The sequence below is a fragment of the Melanerpes formicivorus genome, unplaced genomic scaffold (genome assembly GCF_026170545.1).
Source record: "Melanerpes formicivorus ecotype bairdi unplaced genomic scaffold, bMelFor1.0.p_v2 SCAF_1, whole genome shotgun sequence".
Lineage (NCBI taxonomy): Eukaryota > Metazoa > Chordata > Aves > Piciformes > Picidae > Melanerpes > Melanerpes formicivorus.
In genome coordinates, this window is record NW_027142353.1 from 42559238 (window position 1) to 42582561 (window position 23324).

Here is a 23324-nt window from a genome sequence, read left to right on the forward strand (position 1 = left end):
TTTAGAACATTGGACAAAAGTCTCATCTCGTTCTGATCAAAGAAGATTAAGAAAAGTTATATCAGACTTAAACTATATATTATTCATAGTGAATAGTATTACTTTGATTATTCATTCTTTATTATTTTTTTATTAGTTAATGACCTAGAGATCTGGTTTAGTTATGTTTGCAATCCATAACGGTCATAAAATGTGTTAGTGCATAACATATCTAACACATAAACATGATTGAAGGAACATTGCATAATTTAATTCAGTAAAATCTCCATGCTAGTGCTTAGCTGTCACTCTGTACAAAGTGACATCACCTAGTATAGTACTGTATTTTGGATCTGTGGACAAAACCAGTCTTGATAACCAAGACATGCTTCAGTTGTCACTGAACAGTGCTTACAGTCAAGCCTTTTTCTGCTTCTCACCCCACCCTAGCAAGTAGGCTAGGGGTGTGCTAGAATTTCAGAGAGGACACAACTAAAACAATTGAACCCAACTGTCCAAAGGGATATCCTATACCATATGGGATGTCATGCTCAGCATATAAAGCTTGGGGAAGAAGGAAAGGGAGGATGTTTGGAGTGATGCCATTTATCTTCCCAGGAAACCATTACATGTAATAGGGCCCTGTTTTCCTGGGCTGAACACCTGCCTGCTATAGGAACAAGTGACTGAATTCTTTGTTTTGCCTTGCTGTATGTGCAGCTCTTCCCTTGCCTTTTAAACGTTCTTTCTATCAAACTGTGAGTTTTTCCACTTTTTGTCTTCTGATTCTCTCCCTCATCTTGCTTAGGGGGAGTGAGAGAGTAGCTGGTTGCCGATGAAATACCTACTAGAGTTAAACCACAACATGCATTAAAAATCTTTGTTAAACTACATTTGATTTTTGTGTTGATTTGGAGTGGAACTGGCTTTAAAATTTCTTGGTTTATCAACTCATGTGCTCTTACACCCATCATGGGGCTTGAAAGAAATGACATTTTTTCTTCTGGTGAGGCTGTCTCATGGGATAAAAGGCTTCTGAAATACAAGAATGAAATTTTTCTGAGCTTACGACTTTCTTGGAAAATTATTGCTTTAGAAGTCTATGTTTAAAAAGGAGACAGAGGACCCTTACCTAAGATTCTCAGTATCATTATTTTCAATATCATTATTTTAAATCTAAATTTTAATACCTGACTCCTATTCAGAGTCCCTGAACAGCAGCACAAGATGAGAAATCAACAACATACTTCTTAAGCACAAATATATGTGTCAGAAACTAATCATAAAACTTTTAAAGAATAATGACTGCTATGGCAAATACAGTGCCAGAAAGTACTACTTGAGTGTTATCTTATTTTCTTATAAATTTTCTATATGTAAATTGTTGTAACAGGTTAAAGTGAACCTGAATGGGTTAACCTGTCTGTTTCTCCCAACACAGAAGTGTGGGAAAAGATATGAGTTTACTGAATAAATGAGATAATAATAATACAGTGCACAATTACCTTAAGCCTATTTGCAGAAAAAGCACAGCAAAAAGCAGCAGCAGGCAGAAGCAAGTGAGCTAAAAACCCAAGCCAAGGAGCTACTCCCCCATTTGTCACTGTCCTGCTGCCATCTCCACAGAACAGCCAACATCCAAAACCAAGAACGCAAAGGCAGCAACCGGGACAAAAAGCCTTCTATGTTACAAGCTGAACTTTAAACTCCGTAGCACTTTACTCCAGCCAGCACTTTCATTCTGAAGCTGGCATGATGGCAGTGTGGTATTAATAACAGCAGCAAATACTCAACCCATGACAGTTATCTGCAGGAACAGAGCTGTCTTCAGCTGAAGGGTGTTAGAGTGCTGCCATTCAGTATCTTGCTATCCTGCTATTTGGACCTTTTCTCAAGCATGTTTATTCCTAACAATTTAACACTACAAACATAAATAAAATCATTTAATTACAAGTTATTTTCTTCAAGCATAATTTAGACTTAGGATTATTGTTTTTTAACAGGAACAACTTAGCTATTAAAATTCCACTGTTTAAAGCTCTTCACTCAAATTTCATTATGAAAAAGAAAGGTCTGAAGCAGATGGTCATTCTCTTAGAAAATTAATTTTCATGTATAAGTAAGTCAGCAATCTAAGTGGATAGTAAAATAATTCTGTACATATAAACCACTTGTCTAGGAGGAAGGATAAACAATGTTTTACGTGTGATGGAAAAACGAAAATAGGCATTGAAGCACTGCTTTGAGTATATCACATTGTACCTGAAGAATCAGAAACAATATTACCATGTGTCCTGGTTGGGCATGATGAGACCCAAACAGGTTTCAGTGAGAGCCTCTAAGAAGTGGGAGGAGGTAAACAAAAGAAAACATGCACATAGATTTGTCCAGACTTGCTATCAGCATAAAGTCAACAAACCTGTTTGGCAGGTATCCTGACCACTCACTATGTGTTGATGTTGATGTATTGATGTTCAGAAGGTAATTGGATAAATTTCAAATCACTTTTCTGCCAGTGGTGCATTTTGTTTCAAAAGGCAGTTAAATAGAAGGGGGTTTGGTATACCTTCCCCTTTTTTCTCTTGGCTTCTGCCCATCTACAGGTCTGCTTGTTGTGTGCTGCTTGGTGCCATGGTTTAGCTGATTGGATAGTGTGGAATGATAGATTGGACTCAATGATCTCAAAGGTCTCTTGTAACATGGTTAATTCTATTCCATTCCATCCATTCCATTCCATTCCATTCCATTCCATTCCATTCCATTCCATTCTACTGACTTTATGAAAGCATATTGGCTTTGTTTTTTCTTCTTTCTGCCTTTGCTCCACCAGGAGCAAAGAAGGCCCACCTTGTTACCAAGTCAGGAATTGTGGCTCTTCCCTCTCCCTCTAACTTTGAATTTGGTATTAGGTGTAGGGTTACTTTTGTCAAATCCTTCCTTTCCCTAAATTTTCCATACTATTATTATTACCAACATTTTAAGTAGGCAATTCCCACTGGATACATGAACCTAAATGAATTGTAAATAAGTTTATTGATGTTTGGTGTGGGATTTTGAGTTAATAAAGTTATTAATATTTTTATTAGTCATTCTGCTTATCAAACATTAATAACCATATAATCATAACACCATTTGTGCTTCTGATAACAATGGCCTACAAATTACACTATACAAAAAATATTTTGTTCCTTTTCTGTCATTTCAGATTTGGTATTTGATAAATCTTCATCTGATGTTAAAAAAAGTTTTTTATAGGTATTTGCATTTTTTCACTCTGGTGTGTGAATTCCACTACTCAAAATCTAAAACTCTATCTATGACTTCAGTTTCAGGAGTGAGACAAATGCTCTTTTATGCCTCCGGGAACAGGATAAAAGAAAATGTTCCACACGGGATTGGAAAGAATTGTACATTTAAATGGAAGGACTATTCACAACTAATACAACAGTACAAAAGCATGAAAAAATACCCAACAATTCATATTCAGCCCAGCTCTTCAGTCTGGACTTCTCCAAAAACCTCACAACCATCACCTTCCCAAAACCTTCCCTCAAACCAGCCAAAACCCCAGGCCTCAAATATTGCCCCTCCCCCTAAATACCTCCCTAAATCTCCCTAAACAGGTCCAAATGATGCAGCTAAAAATTTGGCACCAAGCCCCACTCCCCTGCATCACCAGAGAAAGCAGTCTGAATCGGGAAGGTAGAAGGGGCAAATAACTTGTGCTGTTCCTTTATAAAGGGAGATAAAGATGCAATATAATTTCCTGTGTCCACCCACGGGGGCTGGACTGTTCAGCTTCTTATACCCTCTGGTACTCTGGAGGAATCCTCTCTATGGTAGGACACAGTTCTCAACCTATCACAATGTACTGTCAAATATTTTCAAAGCAGTTAATGTTTCTGGATATTGCAAATAATAATTTGTAATTTTTCTATTCAAAGGGCATACAAAGAGTTCTAGTTGCAGACAACATTAGTATGTTCCTTTTAATTAGTCTTTAGATTTAGAACAATTTATTAAAATACACAAATGTTAATTCTTAGGTTCGTTACATTGGATTTTGAAATACAGTATGCTCCTAGACCTGGAGGTGTAACCAGAGACTCAGCTTCACCACTGACTTTCTCTTGATGTGAAACCAGACCTATCTAGGTCACCTGAAATATATAAATGGCCAGAGTGCAGAAGAGCTCCTCTCAATGGATATGATGGGGAAGGAACACAGCACTCTTGAAAAATACTTTTTCACCAGCATGACAGCATCAGGTACATATCTATGAGGCTTTAAGTAGAATAGAATAGAATAGAATAGAATAGAATAGAATAGAATAGAATAGACCAGACCAGGTTGGAAGAGACCTTCAAGATCATCACATCCAACATATTATCCAACATATCTAATCAACTAAACCATGGCACCAAGCACCCCATCAAGTCTGCTCTTGAACACCTCCAATGATGGTGACTCCACCAACTCCCCAGGCAGCCCATTTCAATGGGCAATCACTCTCTCTGTATAGAACTTCTTCCTAACATCCAACCTAAACCTCCCCTCGCACAGCTTGAGACTGTGTCCTTTTGTTCTGGTACTGGCTGCCGGGGAGAAGAGACCAACAGCCACCTGTCTACAACCTCCCTTCAGGTAGTTGTAGAGAGCAATAAGGTCACCCCTGAGTCTCCTCCTCTCCAGGCTAAGCAACCCCAGCTCCCTCAGTCTCTCCTCATAGGGTTTGTGTTCCAAATCCCTCACCAACTTTGTTGTCATTCTCTGGACTCGTTCCAGCAAGTCAACCTCCTTCCTAAACTGAGGGGCCCAGAACTGGACACAGTACTCAAGCTGTGGCCTAACCAGTGCAGTGTACAGGGGCAGAATGACCTCCCTGCTCCTGCTGGCCACACTGTTCTTGATGCAGGCCAGGATGCCATTGGCCCTCTTGGCCACCTGGGCACACTGCAGGCTCATGTTCAGCCTACCATCGACCAGCACCCCAAGGTCCCTCTCTACCTGGCCGCTCTCCAGCCACTCTGACCCCAGCCTGTAGCACTGCATGGGGTTGCTGTGGCAAATGTGCAGAACCCGGCACTTGGATGTGTTAAATCTCATGCCGTTGGACTCTGCCCATCTGTCCAGCCTGTCGAGGTCCCTCTGCAAAGCCCCTCTATCCTTCAGCACATCAACTCCTGCCCCCAGCTTGGTGTTGTCTGCAAATTTACTGATGATGGACTCAGTGCCCTCATCCAGATTATCAATAAAGATGTTAAAGAGCATGGAGACCATGCTCTAGAAGAAATTAAAAGGTCTGTAGCCCCACTTTGCAACCCCTTCTACAGATACGTGTCTTAGGCGACACTGGATGCATGAGATCCTGGTAGTTCTATCCTCCCCCAGCAACCGCATCTCACACTGGTGCTCTTTTCTATTCACTGACAAGACAGTGTAGTTCTACAGTCTACAAAAATGTCTTGTTGATGCAGCTTGCCTATCTTGCTGTGAAGCAGTAAACTGCTGCAAGGTAAAGATCATGTTTTAAAAACTAGCTTGAGTATAGCAACAGATATGTTGCAGTAAAGCACCAGTTTGCTTTTGGGAAACTTGGACATTTCTCAATTGATCCTAGGGTATAATGCAATTTAAATGTTTCACAAGTATTCTCAGATCATTTGGAAAATGCATACAATTAGTTTTTATGTATCTGAAAGAAGTATGTGATTAATAGCTGGTAATTATTCTCTTCAACTATATGATATACTTTCAAATACCCTTAATCCTAATTAATCTTTAGTTGAAATACAGATGCTTAACAGAGGCCAAGTGCTGGATCTATTCCACTTTTTTTTCCACCATGTAAGATAATATGTTCCAAGTAGCATAGACAGAATGCAAACCTGGGTCAGATGAGTTTCTTCAAAACCCTGGGAAACAAAAAAAAGAATTACCAGAAAAATGAGAAAACCCAAGTCTTTGGAAGGCAGCTTGAGTCACTCTGGAATTCATGGAAAGACAAGTTCTACAGAAAGATTGCTTTCATGAGCTAGGCTATGGTGGATAGTCATTGGTGACAGGAGTTGATGTGACTTCTTAATTATAGCCAAATAATGCTGATAACTTGTTGAATGGAGGAAGCTCAATCTCTTATGATCCACAATGGTAAAACACTTCTGGAAGGAAGAGACAGATAACCAAAGCACTGACAAAGAAGCTTTGTGAAAAAGGAAGGCACCAACCATCCTTATCTTGGCACTCTCAAGCAACTAGAAGTGATGTGGGAGCTTTAAAATACCATGTAATATAGGGATTTAACATGCATCTGGCACAGAAAGTGCATTATTGCCAGTGGGGAACTGCACACCCTTTGTCTTCTCTTCCCCTCCTGGTATATCAGGATTTATCCATCCCATGGAATAGAATGTTAGCAGTAAAGGATGGCATTCTTCAGCATTGGCTGCTGAGACACTAAAGACTTTTCACATAGCATATTGCAGCTGAATGTCAATTTCATGCATTTTGGCGGTGCCTGAACTTTAGATATCCAGACCAACATTTACATACCCAGATTTTCTGTCAATCTAATAATTTATGTTCAGATAAATTCAGCTTTTAGTGATTGTGTCTATAGTGTGGAAACTGGGAGCACTCCCAACCCCTAGGCCCAGGTGGGAGCACTGGCAAGATACCACAATTATGTCAGGACAAGATCAAGTTAAGCACTTTTTCCTTTTCAGCCCACACCTTGTTTATCTTGAAAAGGAAACCTGGGCCATGAACTCCTCCTGTGAGATCCCTACGCCTGACATTCAAGGCACCAGAACAACAAAATGATGGATTTTGTGTAATACTAGTGACTCAAAACTGCATAGCCTACTAACGCCTCTTCTGTGTGCTAGAAAATGAATATGGTGCTTTCCAAGTGTATGTCCATGACACAGAAACCACCCCTGCTATGACAGATCCTTCTGAGAGGCAGCCATCTAGATAGAAACTGTAGCATGATAATCAAGGAACCAGGATGTGTCCTCTCTCTTTCCCATCAGGCAACTGGGATTGTACAAATTAAATGTCTCAAATATCTGGAGGCTTCACAGAACATTGAATACAGTTTAAAAACTAAAGGCAGCTAGCATGGAGAAGGAGCTGAAGCTGAATCTTTTAATTGTTCTCTGCTTGTCATGTTTCCTTCCTTCAGGACAAACATGTCAATTCTGGCTGTTGTGGGAACTGCATGGAATTCAGATACTGTGCTTGAGTTCAGTGAGAGCTTGAAACAATCACTCTAAGCAGTGACTACCCTTTCATTAGCTGCTGAGTCAGAAGCCAGGGACCATCACTGCTGGCAGTACTATCAGTATATGTTGTATTTTATAAGACCAAAAGCCATGAGTCCCAAAGCTGCAAGACACAAAATCTTGCATTCAAAAGAGCACATAAAAAGACATTTCTAGGTGTTGTGGTAGTTGTAAAAGGCTTGAAGGTGTGAAACAATAGTTTTCTAAATACTCTAAAGCTAAAAAGTGAAGTCAAAGAATGGTGCTGATATTTTGGCAGAGGATTAGGAAGGGGATCAGTTGAGAATTGAGGAAAAACTGGGTAGGACCTCCATGGCCACATTGTAAGCTATTTCTTTGTCCCTTGCTGTGGTTCTGAGAAGTGAGACAAACTTTTATATCCTCATGGCAAGACTTTGTGGGGAATACAAGTAGTTTCTTTTTCCTGCATGATTCAGTATTCAAAGTTTGAAATCTAAAGCTTTAATTTTCTTCCTGCAAGTAATGAGGTAACAAGTAATGACACTCCAGCTCATCTAAATTTTCCTCTTCAGCTGTTTTTGAGATCTCTCTTCATTTTCACTGTTCTTCCCATATGTTTTTTTCTCCTCTGAAAACTGTCCAGATAACTCCTGTTTTCCTTGGATTTCATTGCTCAATGCTCAGCCTTGCTGCACTTCACCAGAGGTCAGTGCTGAAAGGAGAAGGATTACTTGAAATGTTTTGTTAGCTATGACAGTTTATTAATCATTGTAGGTGATTAATCATATGGAGCTTACCTTTACACAATACTTTTGATTCCTGTTGAAGCTATGATTCACAGCATTACTAAATATACTCCTACAGAGCTCTAACTTAGCCCTTTGTTCCTTTTTCTAAATTTATGCAGTTAATTGTTCTTAGTCTGACATTTGCCCTCATTAAAGAGTTTCTTTTCTTTTTCATGAAGCAATTGAACTCTGATCCTGTTTCATAATGTGCACTATCAGCTTATTGGTGTTTTCAAATATAATTAGTACATTTTCTACTCAATCATCTAGATCGTTAAAGAAAATATGTGGTAGTATCTGCTTTCTTCAGAGCATTCCTCAGTCGTTTTCAGGATATACTTGACCAATGAATTCCCAAGTAAATATTTGTCTGACTTTGGCATCTGCTTGTTTGTTTGTTTGTTGTTTTTTTTTTGGGGGGGGTTGTTTGGTTTTTTTTTTTTGTTATTATTATCTAAATATTCTTTACTTTCATTAGTGGAACTCTATACAATATAGCATCAGAAGTTTTACATAAACCAAGGTATATAGCATGTGTTGCTTCTCCTCTGTTGCTTCTGGTAGAAGTAGACTGATTTGCTTTGATATGATGAGTTTTTATAAAATTCACTCTTGTTACAGCTCCTCTCTGTTTCTTTTTTATGTCTCCTTAGATGTAATCTGCATACTGATTTGCCATATTTGGTCTGGTTCACTGGTAGGTACTATCAGGATCTATGAGTTTCTATATAATTATTTCCAGTGCTTGGTACATGGCAGCAAGCGTGCAAACACTTCTAGCAGTGCAGGCAGTGGAACCCAGTGGAAACCACAATCTTAGGCTGTGCACCATCAAAATCGTTACCAATAAAGCAAACCATGCTGTTATCAGTGTAGAAATAAGTGCGTACTGGACATGACTGCATCAGCAAAGGTTTTGCTGTGAGCAGAACTATAACAACAACAAAAGAGAATAAGCAACTCACACCTAAAACTTCATTCTCTTTTGTTCAAATGAGAAGAAATCCTCAGTCTTTGAGAATGTGCCTGGCCTGGTCCTCTGTCCTTATCTGTGCTCTCTCTGTGTCCTAGTCAATCTTCCTCTCCAGTGACTGATGGTTATTGCTCTTTCACTAGCAAATAGATATTCAAGTGATTAAAAAAATGAATGGCAACACCTCTGAAGATTGGTATGCCAACAAAAATAATTTCTGCTTCTAGCCAGACTCTTAGCCCATATGGTGAATATAGATCATACAACCTTAAGACTGAGCCCTGATGATAGTTTTCCTTTCTGACTTCATGTAGCAAAATATTTTGCAGTATTCTTTAAAATAAATATTAGAGTGTTTATTCAGAAATACAAAACTTACTGCATGTTTCAACTAATCTTTTTTGTATTTTCTTTTTAAGACACAGTTTGGACTAAAACTGGAAGAAATATTTCACCTGGAAGTATTCTCTATTCACTGTAATGTGAATGAGAGAGATATGACAGAAGAGAGATACATTCTTACTTCAAGAGTCTGGGATAGGATGTAAATAAAAAGGATTGGATTCTTTCTCTTTTAATGCCAAGTTTATGTCTGATGTCAAGCACAGTTATTACCACACAAAGATAAAACATCAGGCAATGCTGGCATTCCCTATCTTCTGAGTTCTTCGTGAGCAAGACTGCTGTTCTTTTAAAAGGAGAATTACTTTTGTTATTTTTAATATTTTTTCTGCAGTTTATTATTTGAACACAGTAGGGTTTCTCAAAACATCTATAGATTTCTTCCTGTGTTTGTGGGACTGCTGAGATTTTAACTAGAAACATTTTTTTTATATTTTCCCTTGTAGATACAGAGTGGTTTTGTTTATAAAATGTGAAGCAGTATAGGACCTGACAGTCAACATCCAGACTTAATGTCTTATGATATCCATGAGCAACTGCATCAAGACTCACTGCATGTATTTATTTTTTTATTTTTCAAGTACATCTAGATGGAAAAAGAAATATTTCTGTGGTTTTGATGCTGACAATTATAGGTTTTGAAATATCTAATTTTTGATGTCGCAAAATACAGAGCTAGAATTTTGGTGCTCACAAATTATATTTTGTTGGATTAATAAATACAATTTCTAAAACAAAAATGACATTAAGAAAATTCATTCTAAGGAGTTTCACATCATGTACAAAAGAATGATATTTGTGGCTTTTGTAGATGTTCTATGTATGAATTCTACTTAATGTTCAAATATGCCAATATGAGAAAATGTGACATGGGAATGAACACAGCATTTAGTTACTGGATTAGGTTTATTTTAGGTCAGTATGAATAGAAAATAATGCCCATTGTACTGTCTTTGTAAGATTTATCACAATATCAAAATATATTGGGTGCTCTCTAATAATTTCAAAAAGCTGTTAGGAGGTTGCCTGTGTGGCAAGAGCCTTCTCAGCATTTGTCATTATGGCTATACTTTGGCCAGCCAAAGCACTGTTTAGGTCTACAGCTACTGCTGTTCCTGCAGCTTTTCTTGGCATTATGGCATAACATGAGAAGCTTATCCTTCCTGATGCCTTCAAGAACAAATTGTCTACAGAAGTAGAGAGTATTCCAGTGCAAAAAGAAGAGAAAGCCATTTTGTTTTATCTTGCCTTCCTCAGTCAGGTCAGTTCTGCAACATATAAGAACCCTCTTCTCAGTAATGTAAGGATGTCTTTCCAACAAACTGATCATATGAATTGCAGCTATTCTCACTGGTGCTTACATTTTGATAGTTGTTCGAAGGCCTCAAGAGAATTTCAGCCCACTTCTGTATTCTCAGATGTTGCAAAGGACCAGTACAGGACAAGTAATATGCTGCTGAGCGGAGCTAAGAAATTATCTTCCTGAGCTGATACCAAAGTAAGATTAAATCATACCTGTACCACTGGAAAGAAAGAAAAGGCATGTGGGGAGCACATGCAAAAACTCTTCTGCCATAGATAGGGTGTGTATGTGAGCAGTTATAATGCTACTCTCAGTGTGAAAGTTATTGTTGTTGAAGGCTGACAAAATTCAACCAGAGTGGTTGCTGTATCTACATGGAAGGCTGAAACAACTTTCCTTATACAATTTTCTGAGCTGAGAAAACATAAAGCTCTTCCAGTCTAGCCACAGGAATATGGTACTACACTTACCCTCTTGCTGGTGTTTGGCTAGGCAAAGCCATGCCTGCTCTCTGCATGCTCCTTTACTTGTTCAGGAAAGGCTACCTCTAAATGCTCTTCAGCTAAACACACAGCTTCACTGAACTGTGAGTGTTCAGTGGCTTGGTGTGGTGGGTGGAAGGGGTAAGGCCGAGAAGCTTCCTCCCTTCCCCCTTGTAAAGTAAAAGGGAAAAAAAAAATTGAAGGGAAAGGAAAAAAAAACTTGCAAGCTGAATTAGCAAAGCAGTGGAGCTATATTTACAAAGCGATGTAGGGTTTGCAGGGAGATATTTACAAATTTACAATATCTACAATATATACAAAGATATACAACAGAGTAACACAGAAATGAGAGTGAACCCCTCTCGGCAGAGAGGGGGGTTCCCCACCTCCTCTTTCCCCTCTTTCCCCCCTTTCCCCAGATTAGGTTAGAAGAGAGAGAGAGCGAAAGAAAGAAGTTAAAAGCAGTTTTGTGTTAATTGGAAAGGAGTTAATACAGGCCTTATCAGTTTTTCTCTCAAGGCCGGAGCCTTGGCAGAAAGCCCAGCACAGGGACAGAGAGCAGCTGCACCGTAGAAAGGCGGAAGCAAGACTGAAGATAAGGTGCTGGAGAAACTCAATATAGTCCCAGCTCAGAAAAAGTGCTTCCTCCCACTCGTCCAATGAAATTAGTTTAGACTATTCCTTCCGTTTACCAACTTCCGTCCACCATATTCCCTTTCTTAAGGGGGCAACGTCAACCGGCCACAGTCCACCCCTTCTAAACAATTTCATTGGTTGTTCATACTGTCCATCTAATCCAAAACGATATTTACAGTTCGTGAGTAAAGTTCATAGTCCATTCCGGCTATGCTCAGATGTAGATGATTCAAAAGTCCAAGAAAATCAGAAAATGAGAAAAATGGAAAACAGTTCATTTCTTCACCGATGAAGCGAAGAAAAGGGAAACAGGGAAATCTCAGGGTCTCTTAGTTGACTCAGGGCTCTCAGGGATCTCAGGGTTCGTGCACCGTAGATTCCTCGTTGATTCTTCCTCTGGACGCGATGTAGCTATACAACAGTTTGAAATTAACCTCTTTCAGCTAAAGTTAAATTTCTTTGTGGAATACACTGAATTTCACCATTCTCTTGCATTACCCAATAAGTGTGACCCGGACCTTCAGCTGAAACCACCCCTCGGACAGGTTTAGCCTCTCCTGAGGGTGAAAATACCCAAACAGTTTTACCTAACAGATTCTTTTCTTTAACAACAGGAACTCTATCACCTTCTACTTTCCGTAGCAAATCTGAATGTGCAGGTCCAGCTCGGTTCACTGAACCTCTACTATTTACCAGCCAGGTTGCTTGTGCTAAATGTTTTTCCCAGTTTTTCAAAGATCCACCTCCCATGGCTTTGAGAGTGGTCTTCAACAAACCATTGTAGCGTTCAATCTTCCCTGAAGCTGGTGCATAGTAGGGAATGTGGAATATCCACTCAATACCGTGCTCTTTTGCCCAGTTCTTTACAAGGTTGTTCTTGAAATGAGTTCCGTTGTCTGACTCAATCCTCTCTGGAGTTCCATGTCTCCACAGGATCTGTCTCTCCAGACCAAGAATGGTGTTGCGTGCAGTTGCATGTGGAACTGGATAAGTTTCCAACCATCCAGTGTTTGCCTCTACCATAGTAAGCACGTATTGCTTACCAGAACGAGAACGGGGTAGAGTGATGTAGTCAATCTGCCAAGCTTCACCATACTTGTACTTGGACCATCTGTCACCATACCACAAGGGCTTAAGTCGTTTTGCCTGCTTAATAGCGGCACAAATGTCACAGTCATGGATGACTTGTGTGATAGCATCCATGGAAATGTCTATGGATCTGTCACGAGCCCATTGGTATGTCGCATCTCTGCCTTGATGTCCTGATGAATCGTGAGCCCACCGAGCTAAGAATATCTCACCTCGGTGTTTCCAGTCGAGATCAAGATTAGAGTCCATGTCTACTTGAGAAACTCTTGCAGCTAGATCTGCCTGATGGTTGTGTTGCTGTTCCTCAGTAGCTTTGCTCTTAGGAATGTGAGCATCGATGTGTCTCACTTTCACTGGAATTCTCTCGATTCGATCAGCAATGTCCTGCCACAGGTTGGCTGCCCAAATGGGTTTTCCTTTTCTCTGCCAACCACTCTTCTTCCAGTTCTTTAGCCAACCCCATAGAGCATTGGCTACCATCCATGAGTCGGTGTAGAGATAAAGCTTTGGCCATCTCTCACGTTCAGCTACGTCGAGAGCTAGCTGGACAGCTTTTACCTCTGCGAACTGACTGGATTCTCCTTCTCCATCTTTCGCCTCTGCAACTCGGCGTGTTGGACTCCACACTGCAGACTTCCACCTTCGCTTGTTTCCAACAAGACGACAAGAACCGTCTGTGAACAAAGCATATTTCTTTTCATCATCAGAGAGGTCATTATAAGGAGGAGCTTCCTCAGCACGAGTTACTTTCTCCTCTGGAGGTTTGGCACAGTTGATGCCTTCAGGCCAACTTGAGATCACCTCCACTAGACCAGGTCTTTCAAGATTTCCCATTCGAGCTCTCTGTGTTATCAGAGCCATCCACTTGGACCATGTTGAGTCTGTGGCATGATGTGGTGTGGATCCTTTGCCTTTGAACATCCAATTCAAAACTGGTAATCTGGGAGCTAAGAGAAGTTGTGATTCAGTTCCAATCACTTCAGAAGATGCTTTTACTCCTTCATAGGCAGCTAAAATTTCTTTCTCTGTTGGAGTATAATTAGCCTCTGAACCTCTGTAACCTCGACTCCAGAAACCAAGAGGTCGTCCACGTGTCTCACCTGGAGCTTTTTGCCATAAGCACCAGGTTGGACCATTGTCACTTGCAGCCGTGTACAAAATGTTCTTAATGTCTGGACCATCTCGGACAGGTCCCAGACCCATTGCTTGAATCACCTCTTGTTTTATTTGGTCAAAGGCTGCTTGTTGTTCAGGTCCCCAGTGGAAATGGTTTCTCTTTCGAGTCACATCATACAGAGGTTTCACAATCTGACTGTATCCAGGAATGTGTAGTCTCCAAAATCCCACTATCCCCAAGAAACGTAGGGTCTCTTGCTTGTTTGTGGGACTTGCCATGGTAGAGACTCTATTTACCACATCCACTGGAATGTGTCGGCGTCCATCCTGCCACCTCACTCCCAGAAATTGAATTTCTGTGGTAGGTCCTTTCACCTTGTCTCGCTTGATGGCAAAACCTGCATCCAGAAGAATGTCAATGATTTTGTTACCTTTCTTGAAGACTTCCTCAGCAGTTTTACCCCAGACGATGATATCATCGATGAACTGGATGTGTTCTGGAGCACCGCCTGTCTCCAGAGCATCGTGGATCACTGCATGACAGATGCTTGAGCTGTGGATCCAGCCCATTGGCAGCCTGTTGAAAGTGTACTGGATTCCTCTCCAGGTGAAAGCAAACTGAGGCCTGCATTCCTCTGCTATGGGAATAGAGAAAAATGCATTAGCAATGTCTATGGTAGCATACCATTTGGCCTCTTTGGATTCCAGCTCATACTGTAGTTCCATCATGTCTGGTACTGCTGCACTCATAGGTGGTGTCACTTCATTTAGGGCTCGGTAGTCTACTGTCAGACGCCAGTCTCCATTCTGCTTCCGCACAGGCCACACTGGACTGTTGAAAGGTGAATGAGTTTTGCTGACGACTTTCTGACTCTCCAACTGACCAATCAGATTCTGAATGGGCAACAAAGAGTCACGGTTGGTTCTGTATTGTCTGTGGTGCACAGTCTGAGAAGCAACCGGCAATTTAATGTCCTGTATCTTATGTTGTCCCACAACTGCAGATTCATCAGAAAGTTCAGGTCTGGCAGATAGCTTCAATTTTTGTCCATCAATTTCTATTGAAGCTACTCCAAAAGCCCATTTGTAACCTCTAGGGTCTTTGAAACGCCCTTCTCTCAGAAAATCAATTCCCAAAATACAAGGTGCGTCAGGTCCGGTCACAACTGTATGCTTCCTCCATTGTTTACCAGTCAGACTTATATTAACCTCTACCTTACTTAACTCTTGAGATCCACCAGTGACTCCCAGAATAGTTATAGACTCTGATCCCTGATAATTTGATGGTATTATGGTGCACTGAGCTCCTGTGTCAACCAAGGCCCTGTACTTCCGAAATTGTGAAGTGCCAGGCCACTGGATGTACACATCCCAATAGATTCTGTTATCTCTGTTATCCCTCTCCTCCCCCTGGCGGGAGGCAGGGCACCCCTAGTTATGGGGAACATGCGCACATGTGCATTGCACATATTGTGCAGGGTTATAACTTTGCATGTTATAACTGGAGCCACTGTTGGAGCCATAAGAGTCGTTCTGGGGAACTGTGGAAGTAACAGCTACCCTTCTGGTATTGCTACCTCGGGTTCTGCCACTTTGCAATTCTCTCAGTCTCCTGAAAAGATTAGAAGTTGGTTGGCCATCCCAGCAGTTCATGTTCTCACCAAACTGATCACGCAGAGTTATCCAAATAGTTCTACGTGATTGCCTTGGCGGTCTGTTTTGGAATGACCTGTTTTGGAATGTCCTGTTTTGGAATGACCTCCTTGGAGGACGTGTATTCCTCACAGATGAGACTTGTACCCACCTGGAGGAAGAATTGAAACTATCCCTTTGTGCCAATTGGTATATGGAATCTTTCAGATCCTTCATGCAATTCTTGATTTTTCCAGACAGAGTTTCAATGGCTGAAACCAAAGAACCACGTGTCATGCTATCCTCCAATTGTCTCATTTGATCACTGAATTGGCCAACCGTGGGAGAAGCTCCACCATAACTTCTTGACACAATTCTGCTTGCCAGAATGTTTGCATAATTAGAAGGAGCAAGTTTGATGATCTTTTTAGCAAGACCAATACCCACAGGAATGTCATCAGGATTCAGAGTTTCATGTGCACCATAGAGTAGCTCTCTAACAGCAAATTCTCTCAAGCGCTTAATTCCCTCATCTATGGTAGTCCAGGGTTTAGGATTCCATGGAAGATCATCTCGGGAAGGGTATCTCAGGGCAACCGCTATTAAGAGGCGTATCCACAGATTAACCTTACCGAGAGCTTCGCCTAGATGTCTATCTATTCCATTGTCCCTTGAGAGAGTTCCTAACTGAGCTGCTGACTTGTCTCCAACTGTTAGAGCTGAAGCACCTGTATCATAACACCTACTAAGCCAAGCTAGAACTGGCTCCTTATCTGCCCTGGTGAAATCTTTACGGACATTTCGCAATTCCTCCCGTGGTGACGAACAGTCCGTAATATCATCTTCCTCCTCATCTCCCTGAATTCTTTGCCCATAAAATCCTGCTGTCATTCTCCTAAGGATCTCTTTAAGCTGAGAACCACCTTTGCCAGCTGCTTTCCTAGCTTCATCTCTATCCTGCTTTGATCTCACTAGGTTAGCTAGATCTTTAAAACAAACCTTCTCTTCCTCCTGAGCAGGATCTTTTAGAGTAGAGGGCCCCTCACCAGGATCAGTCTCCACCTCTTCTTCTCCATCTTGGGCCTTTGCAGCTCTAGTCTTTAAAGGAGCCACCTTAACTGGAGCTGTGTTTGAATTTACAGCCACCTTAATGGAAGCTGACAGGTCCTGAGATAAATCAGCTGCTGGCGCAGTGACTTCCGGTCCCACTGAGGGAGTGGGTGGAAGTGACGTTGCTCCATTAATGGCCGACGGAGAGGAAGAAGGAGAAGGAGTGGGAGAAGGAGTAGGCGCCATGTTGATACCAGCCGATGCCCTTGGCTGCTTGCTAGAATCAGCAAAGTCATTTAGAGCTGCCTTACCAATTAACTTTTTAGCCTTCTTTTTGACTGACACAGGTTCTCCACAGTCCTCGTCACTAGATGACTCTGGGACTGATCGAGAGCCACGGCGTTTTCTTTTTGATCTAGTTTTAATAACAAAACACGCCCTGGACACCTTTTTCTCTCGCCACAAGGAATACAGAGAAAACACATTAGTTATCACCAGCAGCAGAATTATAGACATGAAATAAATCACCTTTGGATCCCAGGCATCACCTAAAGTTACTGTCTCCTCAGGCGGAATCTTAAAACCCTTTATCTCAATTGGGAGAGTGGTGGAGGTAACATTCCTGTATCTCACTGGCCATAATAAATTAATACATTTTCCATACCATAATTTAACTCTATACATAACCCACATATAAATTGTCCGCACCAAATATTTACCCAGGTAATCCAAAATCAAACCCAAACAATATCTGTAAACCAGAGCCCCAAAAATTGAAAAGAATAATCGCTCCACAAACCACAGTACCTTCATGTTTGCTAATTCAGCTGGAAAACACTAAATCAATCAAGTAATAAATTAAACTAATTATCGAGCCCCACGTTGGGCGCCAATAAAAAAAAATGTGGTGGGTGGAAGGGGTAAGGCCGAGAAGCTTCCTCCCTTCCCCCTTGTAAAGTAAAAGGGAAAAAAAAAATTGAAGGGAAAGGAAAAAAAAACTTGCAAGCTGAATTAGCAAAGCAGTGGAGCTATATTTACAAAGCGATGTAGGGTTTGCAGGGAGATATTTACAAATTTACAATATCTACAATATATACAAAGATATACAACAGAGTAACACAGAAATGAGAGTGAACCCCTCTCGGCAGAGAGGGGGGTTCCCCACCTCCTCTTTCCCCTCTTTCCCCCCTTTCCCCAGATTAGGTTAGAAGAGAGAGAGAGCGAAAGAAAGAAGTTAAAAGCAGTTTTGTGTTAATTGGAAAGGAGTTAATACAGGCCTTATCAGTTTTTCTCTCAAGGCCGGAGCCTTGGCAGAAAGCCCAGCACAGGGACAGAGAGCAGCTGCACCGTAGAAAGGCGGAAGCAAGACTGAAGATAAGGTGCTGGAGAAACTCAATATAGTCCCAGCTCAGAAAAAGTGCTTCCTCCCACTCGTCCAATGAAATTAGTTTAGACTATTCCTTCCGTTTACCAACTTCCGTCCACCATATTCCCTTTCTTAAGGGGGCAACGTCAACCGGCCACACTTGGTAAAGACTTCAACTCAGATTAAACATCAAATTAGGAAGACAAGCAAAAATTAACAATGTTGAGGGTGAGGGCATGGTTTTTCTAACAGGTAGCATACTGGGATATTTATATACATAACAATTTTGTTTTGGCAGTTACCCTGAATTTATGACATTCTTCTTCATTTTCCTTCGTACTGATGGCTTATTCCAGGCAGTTTTTCATATTGGAAGCAACTAAAAAAACATACCTGTGTCCACTGTCGTGTAGAACACAATAATTTCTCAGAGGCAGTTATACAAAAACAATCTCCTTATTTAAAAAATGAGCCTGCTCCCTAGCACAGCCCATGAGCAGAATACCACACTCCTGCAACTCAGTGCAGCTGCATGAGTATGAGACAGAACTTGTTCTCCTACTTTGTTTCTGGAGCAATTATGTTGGCTTCAATGTCCTTCAACACTTTAAAGGCTGTATTCAGCCGAGGAAAGGAGTGTCTAAAGAACAGAGGTGAAGGACAAAGGAACACACAGAAGGTAGAAAACATTGAGATTAAAAATGTCTCTGCAACCAAGGACACTAAACCAAGCTCTGGAATTTCCTTAATGTGGGTGTCAGGTCTTGCCAGTACAAGATGTCCATTATTTAAAGAACACCATTGTTGTAGCTCCCTAGGTTAAAGCAACTGGAGAATCACAGAATTATTGATGCTGGAATAGAGCTCTGAGATCGTCAAGTCCAGCCTATGACCTAACACCACCACATCGACTAGACCATGGCACTGAGTGCCACATCCAATCTTTCCTTAAATGCCTCCAGGGATGGTGACTCCACACCACTTCCCTGGGCAGCCCATTCCAGCGACTAATAACCCTTTCTGTGACAAAATGATTCCTAACATCCAACCTAAACCTCCCCTGGTGCAGCTTCAGGCTATGCCCTTTCATCTTGTCACAAGTTGCCTGGAAGAAGCTGACCCCCACTTTACTTACTACAACTTCCCCTCAGGTACTTGTAGAGTCTGATAAGGTCTCCTCTGAAGACTCCTCCAGACTAAACAACCTCAGCCCACTCATCCTCTCCTCATAAAACTTTCCTTCCAGTTCCTTCACAAGTCTTGTTGCTCTTCTCTGGACCAGTTCCAGCACCTCAATATCTTTCTTGAAGTGAGTGGCCCAGAACTGCACACAGTAATTGAGGTGAGGCCTCACCGGTGCCAAGTACAGGGGCAGAATTATATCCCTAGTCCTGCTGGCCACACTATTCCTGATACAGGCCACAATGCCATTGGCCTTCCTTGCCACTTGGGCACACTGCTGGCTTGTGTTCAGCTGCTGTCAACCAGCACTCCCAGGTCCCACTCTACCAGGCTGCTCTCCAGCCTCTCATGCCCCAGTCTGTAGCTCTGCATGGGGTTACTGTGGCCAAAGTGCAGAATCCTGCACTTGGCCATGTTGAATCTCATACCATTGGCCTCAGCCCATCAATCCAGCCTGTCCAGGTCTCTCTGAAGTGTCTTCCTACCCTCCAGGAGATCCACACTCCCCCCACAACTCAGTGTCATTTGCAAATTTACTGATGGTAGACTCAGTCCCCTATTTCAAGTCATCAATAAAGATGTTGAATAGAACTGAGCCCAGTACTGATCCCTGGTGGATACCACTGCTCACCAGACACCAACTGGATGTGGCACCATTCGCAAACACTCTCTGTGCTCAGTCATTCAGCCAGTATTTAACTCAGTGAAGTGTACAACTGTCTAAGCTACGAGGTGCCAGCTTTTTCAGGAGGATGCTGTGGGAGACTGTGTCGAAGGCTTTGCTGAAGTCTAGGTAGACCACATCCACAGACTTCCCCTCACCTACCAGGTGGGTCACCCAGTCATAGAATGAGATCAGAATGGCTAGGCAGGACCTTCCTTTCCTAAACCCATGTTGGCTGGGCCTGATGCCCTGGTTGTCTTGTATATGCTGCTTGATGGCACTTAGTATGATCTGAGGACTGGAGGAAAGCCAGTGTTACTCCAATCTTCAGAAAGGGCAAGAAAGAGGTTCCAGGAAACTAGAGACCAGTCAGCCTCATCTCCATGCCTGGAAAAACAATGGAGCAGTTCATTCTGGAGGTCATCTCTAGGCACATAGAAAAGAAGGTGGTTATCAGGAGTAGACAGCATAGATTTACCAAGGGGAAATCATGCTTGACTAATCTGATAGCCTTCTATGATGTTGTAACTGAATGGGTAGATGCGGGGAGACCAGTGGATGTAGTCTACCTTGACCTTAGTAAGGCTTTTGACACTGTCTCTCACTACATCCTTGTGACCAAGCTCTGGAAGTGTGAGATAGAAGACCAGACAGTGAGATGGATTAAGAACTGGTTACAAAATAGAGGGCAAAGAGTGGTGGTCAATGGTGCCAAGTCCAGCTAGAGAGCTGTAACTAGTGGAGTCCCCAGGGATCAGTGCTGGTTGCAGTCCTATTCAACATCCTCATCAATGACATTGATGAGGGGACAGACAGAGTGTCTGCTCAGGGAGTTTGCTGATGACACCAAATTGGGAGGGTTGGCAGATACACCTGAAAGCTGTTTCAGTGAGGCCTATACAGACTGGAGAGCTGGGCAAAGAGAAACCTAATGAGCTTCAACAAGGACAAGTGCAGAGTCCTGCACCTGGGAAGGAATAATAAACTGCACCAGTACAGGTTAGGAGGCGATCTGCTGGAGAGCAGCCCCGTGGAGAAGGACCTGGGAGTCCTGGTGGACAAGAAGTTATCCATGGGTCAGCAATGTGCCCTTGTGGCCAAGAAGGGTGCATTAAGAGTAGTGTGTCCAGCGGATCAAGGGAGGTTCTCCTCTCCCTCTACTCTGCCCTAGTGAGGCCCCACCTGGAATTTTGCATCCAGCTCTGGGTTCCCCAGTTCAAGAGGGACAGGGATTTACTTGAGAGAGTCCAGCAGAGAGCTACAAGGATGATTAAGGGACTGGAGTGTTGGGAAGGAAGGGACAGCTTCTTCTCACTTGTGCCATGTGATAGGACAAGATGTAAGCTATAGCACGGGAAGTTTAACTTCAACATGAGGAAGAACTTTACTGTAAGGGTCACAGAGCACTGGACCAAGCTCCCTAGAGAATTTGTGGAGTGTCCTTCTCTGGAGACTTTCAAGACCCATCTGGATGCATTTCTGTGTGACCTGTACTAGATTCTGTGGTCCTGCTCTGGCAGGGGGGTTCGACTTGATGATCTCCTGAGGTCCCTTCCAGCCCCTAACATCCTGTGATCCTGTACTCCATAACCTTGCCAGGCACTGAACTGAGGCTGACAGGCCTATAGCTCTCTGGATCCTCCTTCCAGCCCTTTTTGTGGATGGGAGTCACACTGGCCAGCCTCCAGTCATCTGGGACAACCCCAGTCAGACAGGACCAGTGATAAATGATGTAAAGCAGCATATCCAGCTCTTGTGCCAGCCCCCTAAGCACCCTAGGATGAATTCAATCCAGATCCATTGACTTGTTAGGATCTAAGTGGCACAACAGGTAACTATTTCCTCCTGAATTACAAGAGAGATATTCTGCTCTCCATCCCTGTCTACCAACTCAGGATCCCAGTTGCCCTGAGAATATCCAATCTTTTTGTTAAAGACTTTTTGTTAAAGAATAACAGAATCTGGCATGCAATGCCACTCTGGTTCCCTGTGGACAGCTGAACAAATCTGAGCTGGCTCAGAGTGATTAAGATGCAGCTCAAAAACTTACTCAGATGTGTGTTTACAAATATAGATAGAGAGAGTTCTGCCTGGTGTCATATCAGTTTGGCTGAGTTGCATGCATTACTCTCAGACAGTTCCTGAAAATTGTATGGCACAAGCTCAAGATTTCCCTCTCAGGAAAAGTTCCCTCCTTAGGGAAAATTTGTTCATTGAAAGGGTTGTAAAGCATTGGAAAGGGCTGCCCAGATAAGTGGTGGAGTCACTTGTAAATACCACTGGAGGTAATTACAAGATGTCACTTGTAAATACCACTGGAGGTATTTACAAGATGTATAGATGTGGTGCTCAGGGACACAGGTTAGAGGGGACCTAGCAGTATTGAGTTAATGGTTGGACTTGGTGATCTTAAATTTCTTTTTCAGCCCAGACAATTCTGTGATTCCATGATTCCTGTGCTGATGCAAATTGTCTGTCTGTGGGTTTAGCAGACTTTGTGTGCACGTAAAAATCTCAAGCCAGGCCCAGGCAACAATAACAACACACCGTCCCCTGCCTTTTCAGTATTTTTTCCCTTGGCAGTGGTGCTGGCAGTGTTCCAACAACAAAGCCTAAGACACAGCTGACCTTTTCAATGTGTGTCACCCCATGATCCCTCTCCCAGTGCTGCCATCCAGCCCTGCCATGCATTGTTGCCTTGGCAGCAGTCGGGATACTCACAGCACCCAGATGCCTCATCAGCAAGGAAACTTTGTACTTGTGTTAGGTTTTCTTCTGTGTGAAAAAACATTTTCTGTTTTCATCAAGGAAGGTTTTTTTAACAGTTTCACTCCATGGGCTTACAGATTTATCAATTAGAAATCTCTTTGCTGTACTCAGGGGCTAAGTACTGTATGTCTCCACTTGCTCTCTAAGCAGACAATTTTACCACTGTACTGTGGATAAAAGAATAGATGGAAAATCTATTATATTGCTTTTACATTGCTTAGCAGGTCCTAACACTGTCTCATGTCTAGAAATACTAAGATGTTTCCTCACTTCTGCTTATTGGCAATAGATAATGTGCACCATTTCAGTGAATGTTATTACTGTCAGGGCCTGGAATTCGTGTCCTTAGACTGCTGAATGCTATTGGATTTGTGTGTGTGTGTAGAAAATTCAACATCCTCTCCTGTATTTCATCTGCAGAGCTACACAGGCATGTGCATTTAAGCAAGTAAGTGATCATAGAATCATAGAATCAATAAGGTTCAAAAAGACTTCAGAGATCAAGTCTGACCTGTCAGCCAACACCTTATGACTAACTAAACCATGGCTTCAACCACGTCCAGGCCCCTCTTGAACACCTCTAGGGACGGTGACTCCACCACCTCCCTGGGCAGCCCATTCCAAAGGGCAGTCACTCTCTCTGTG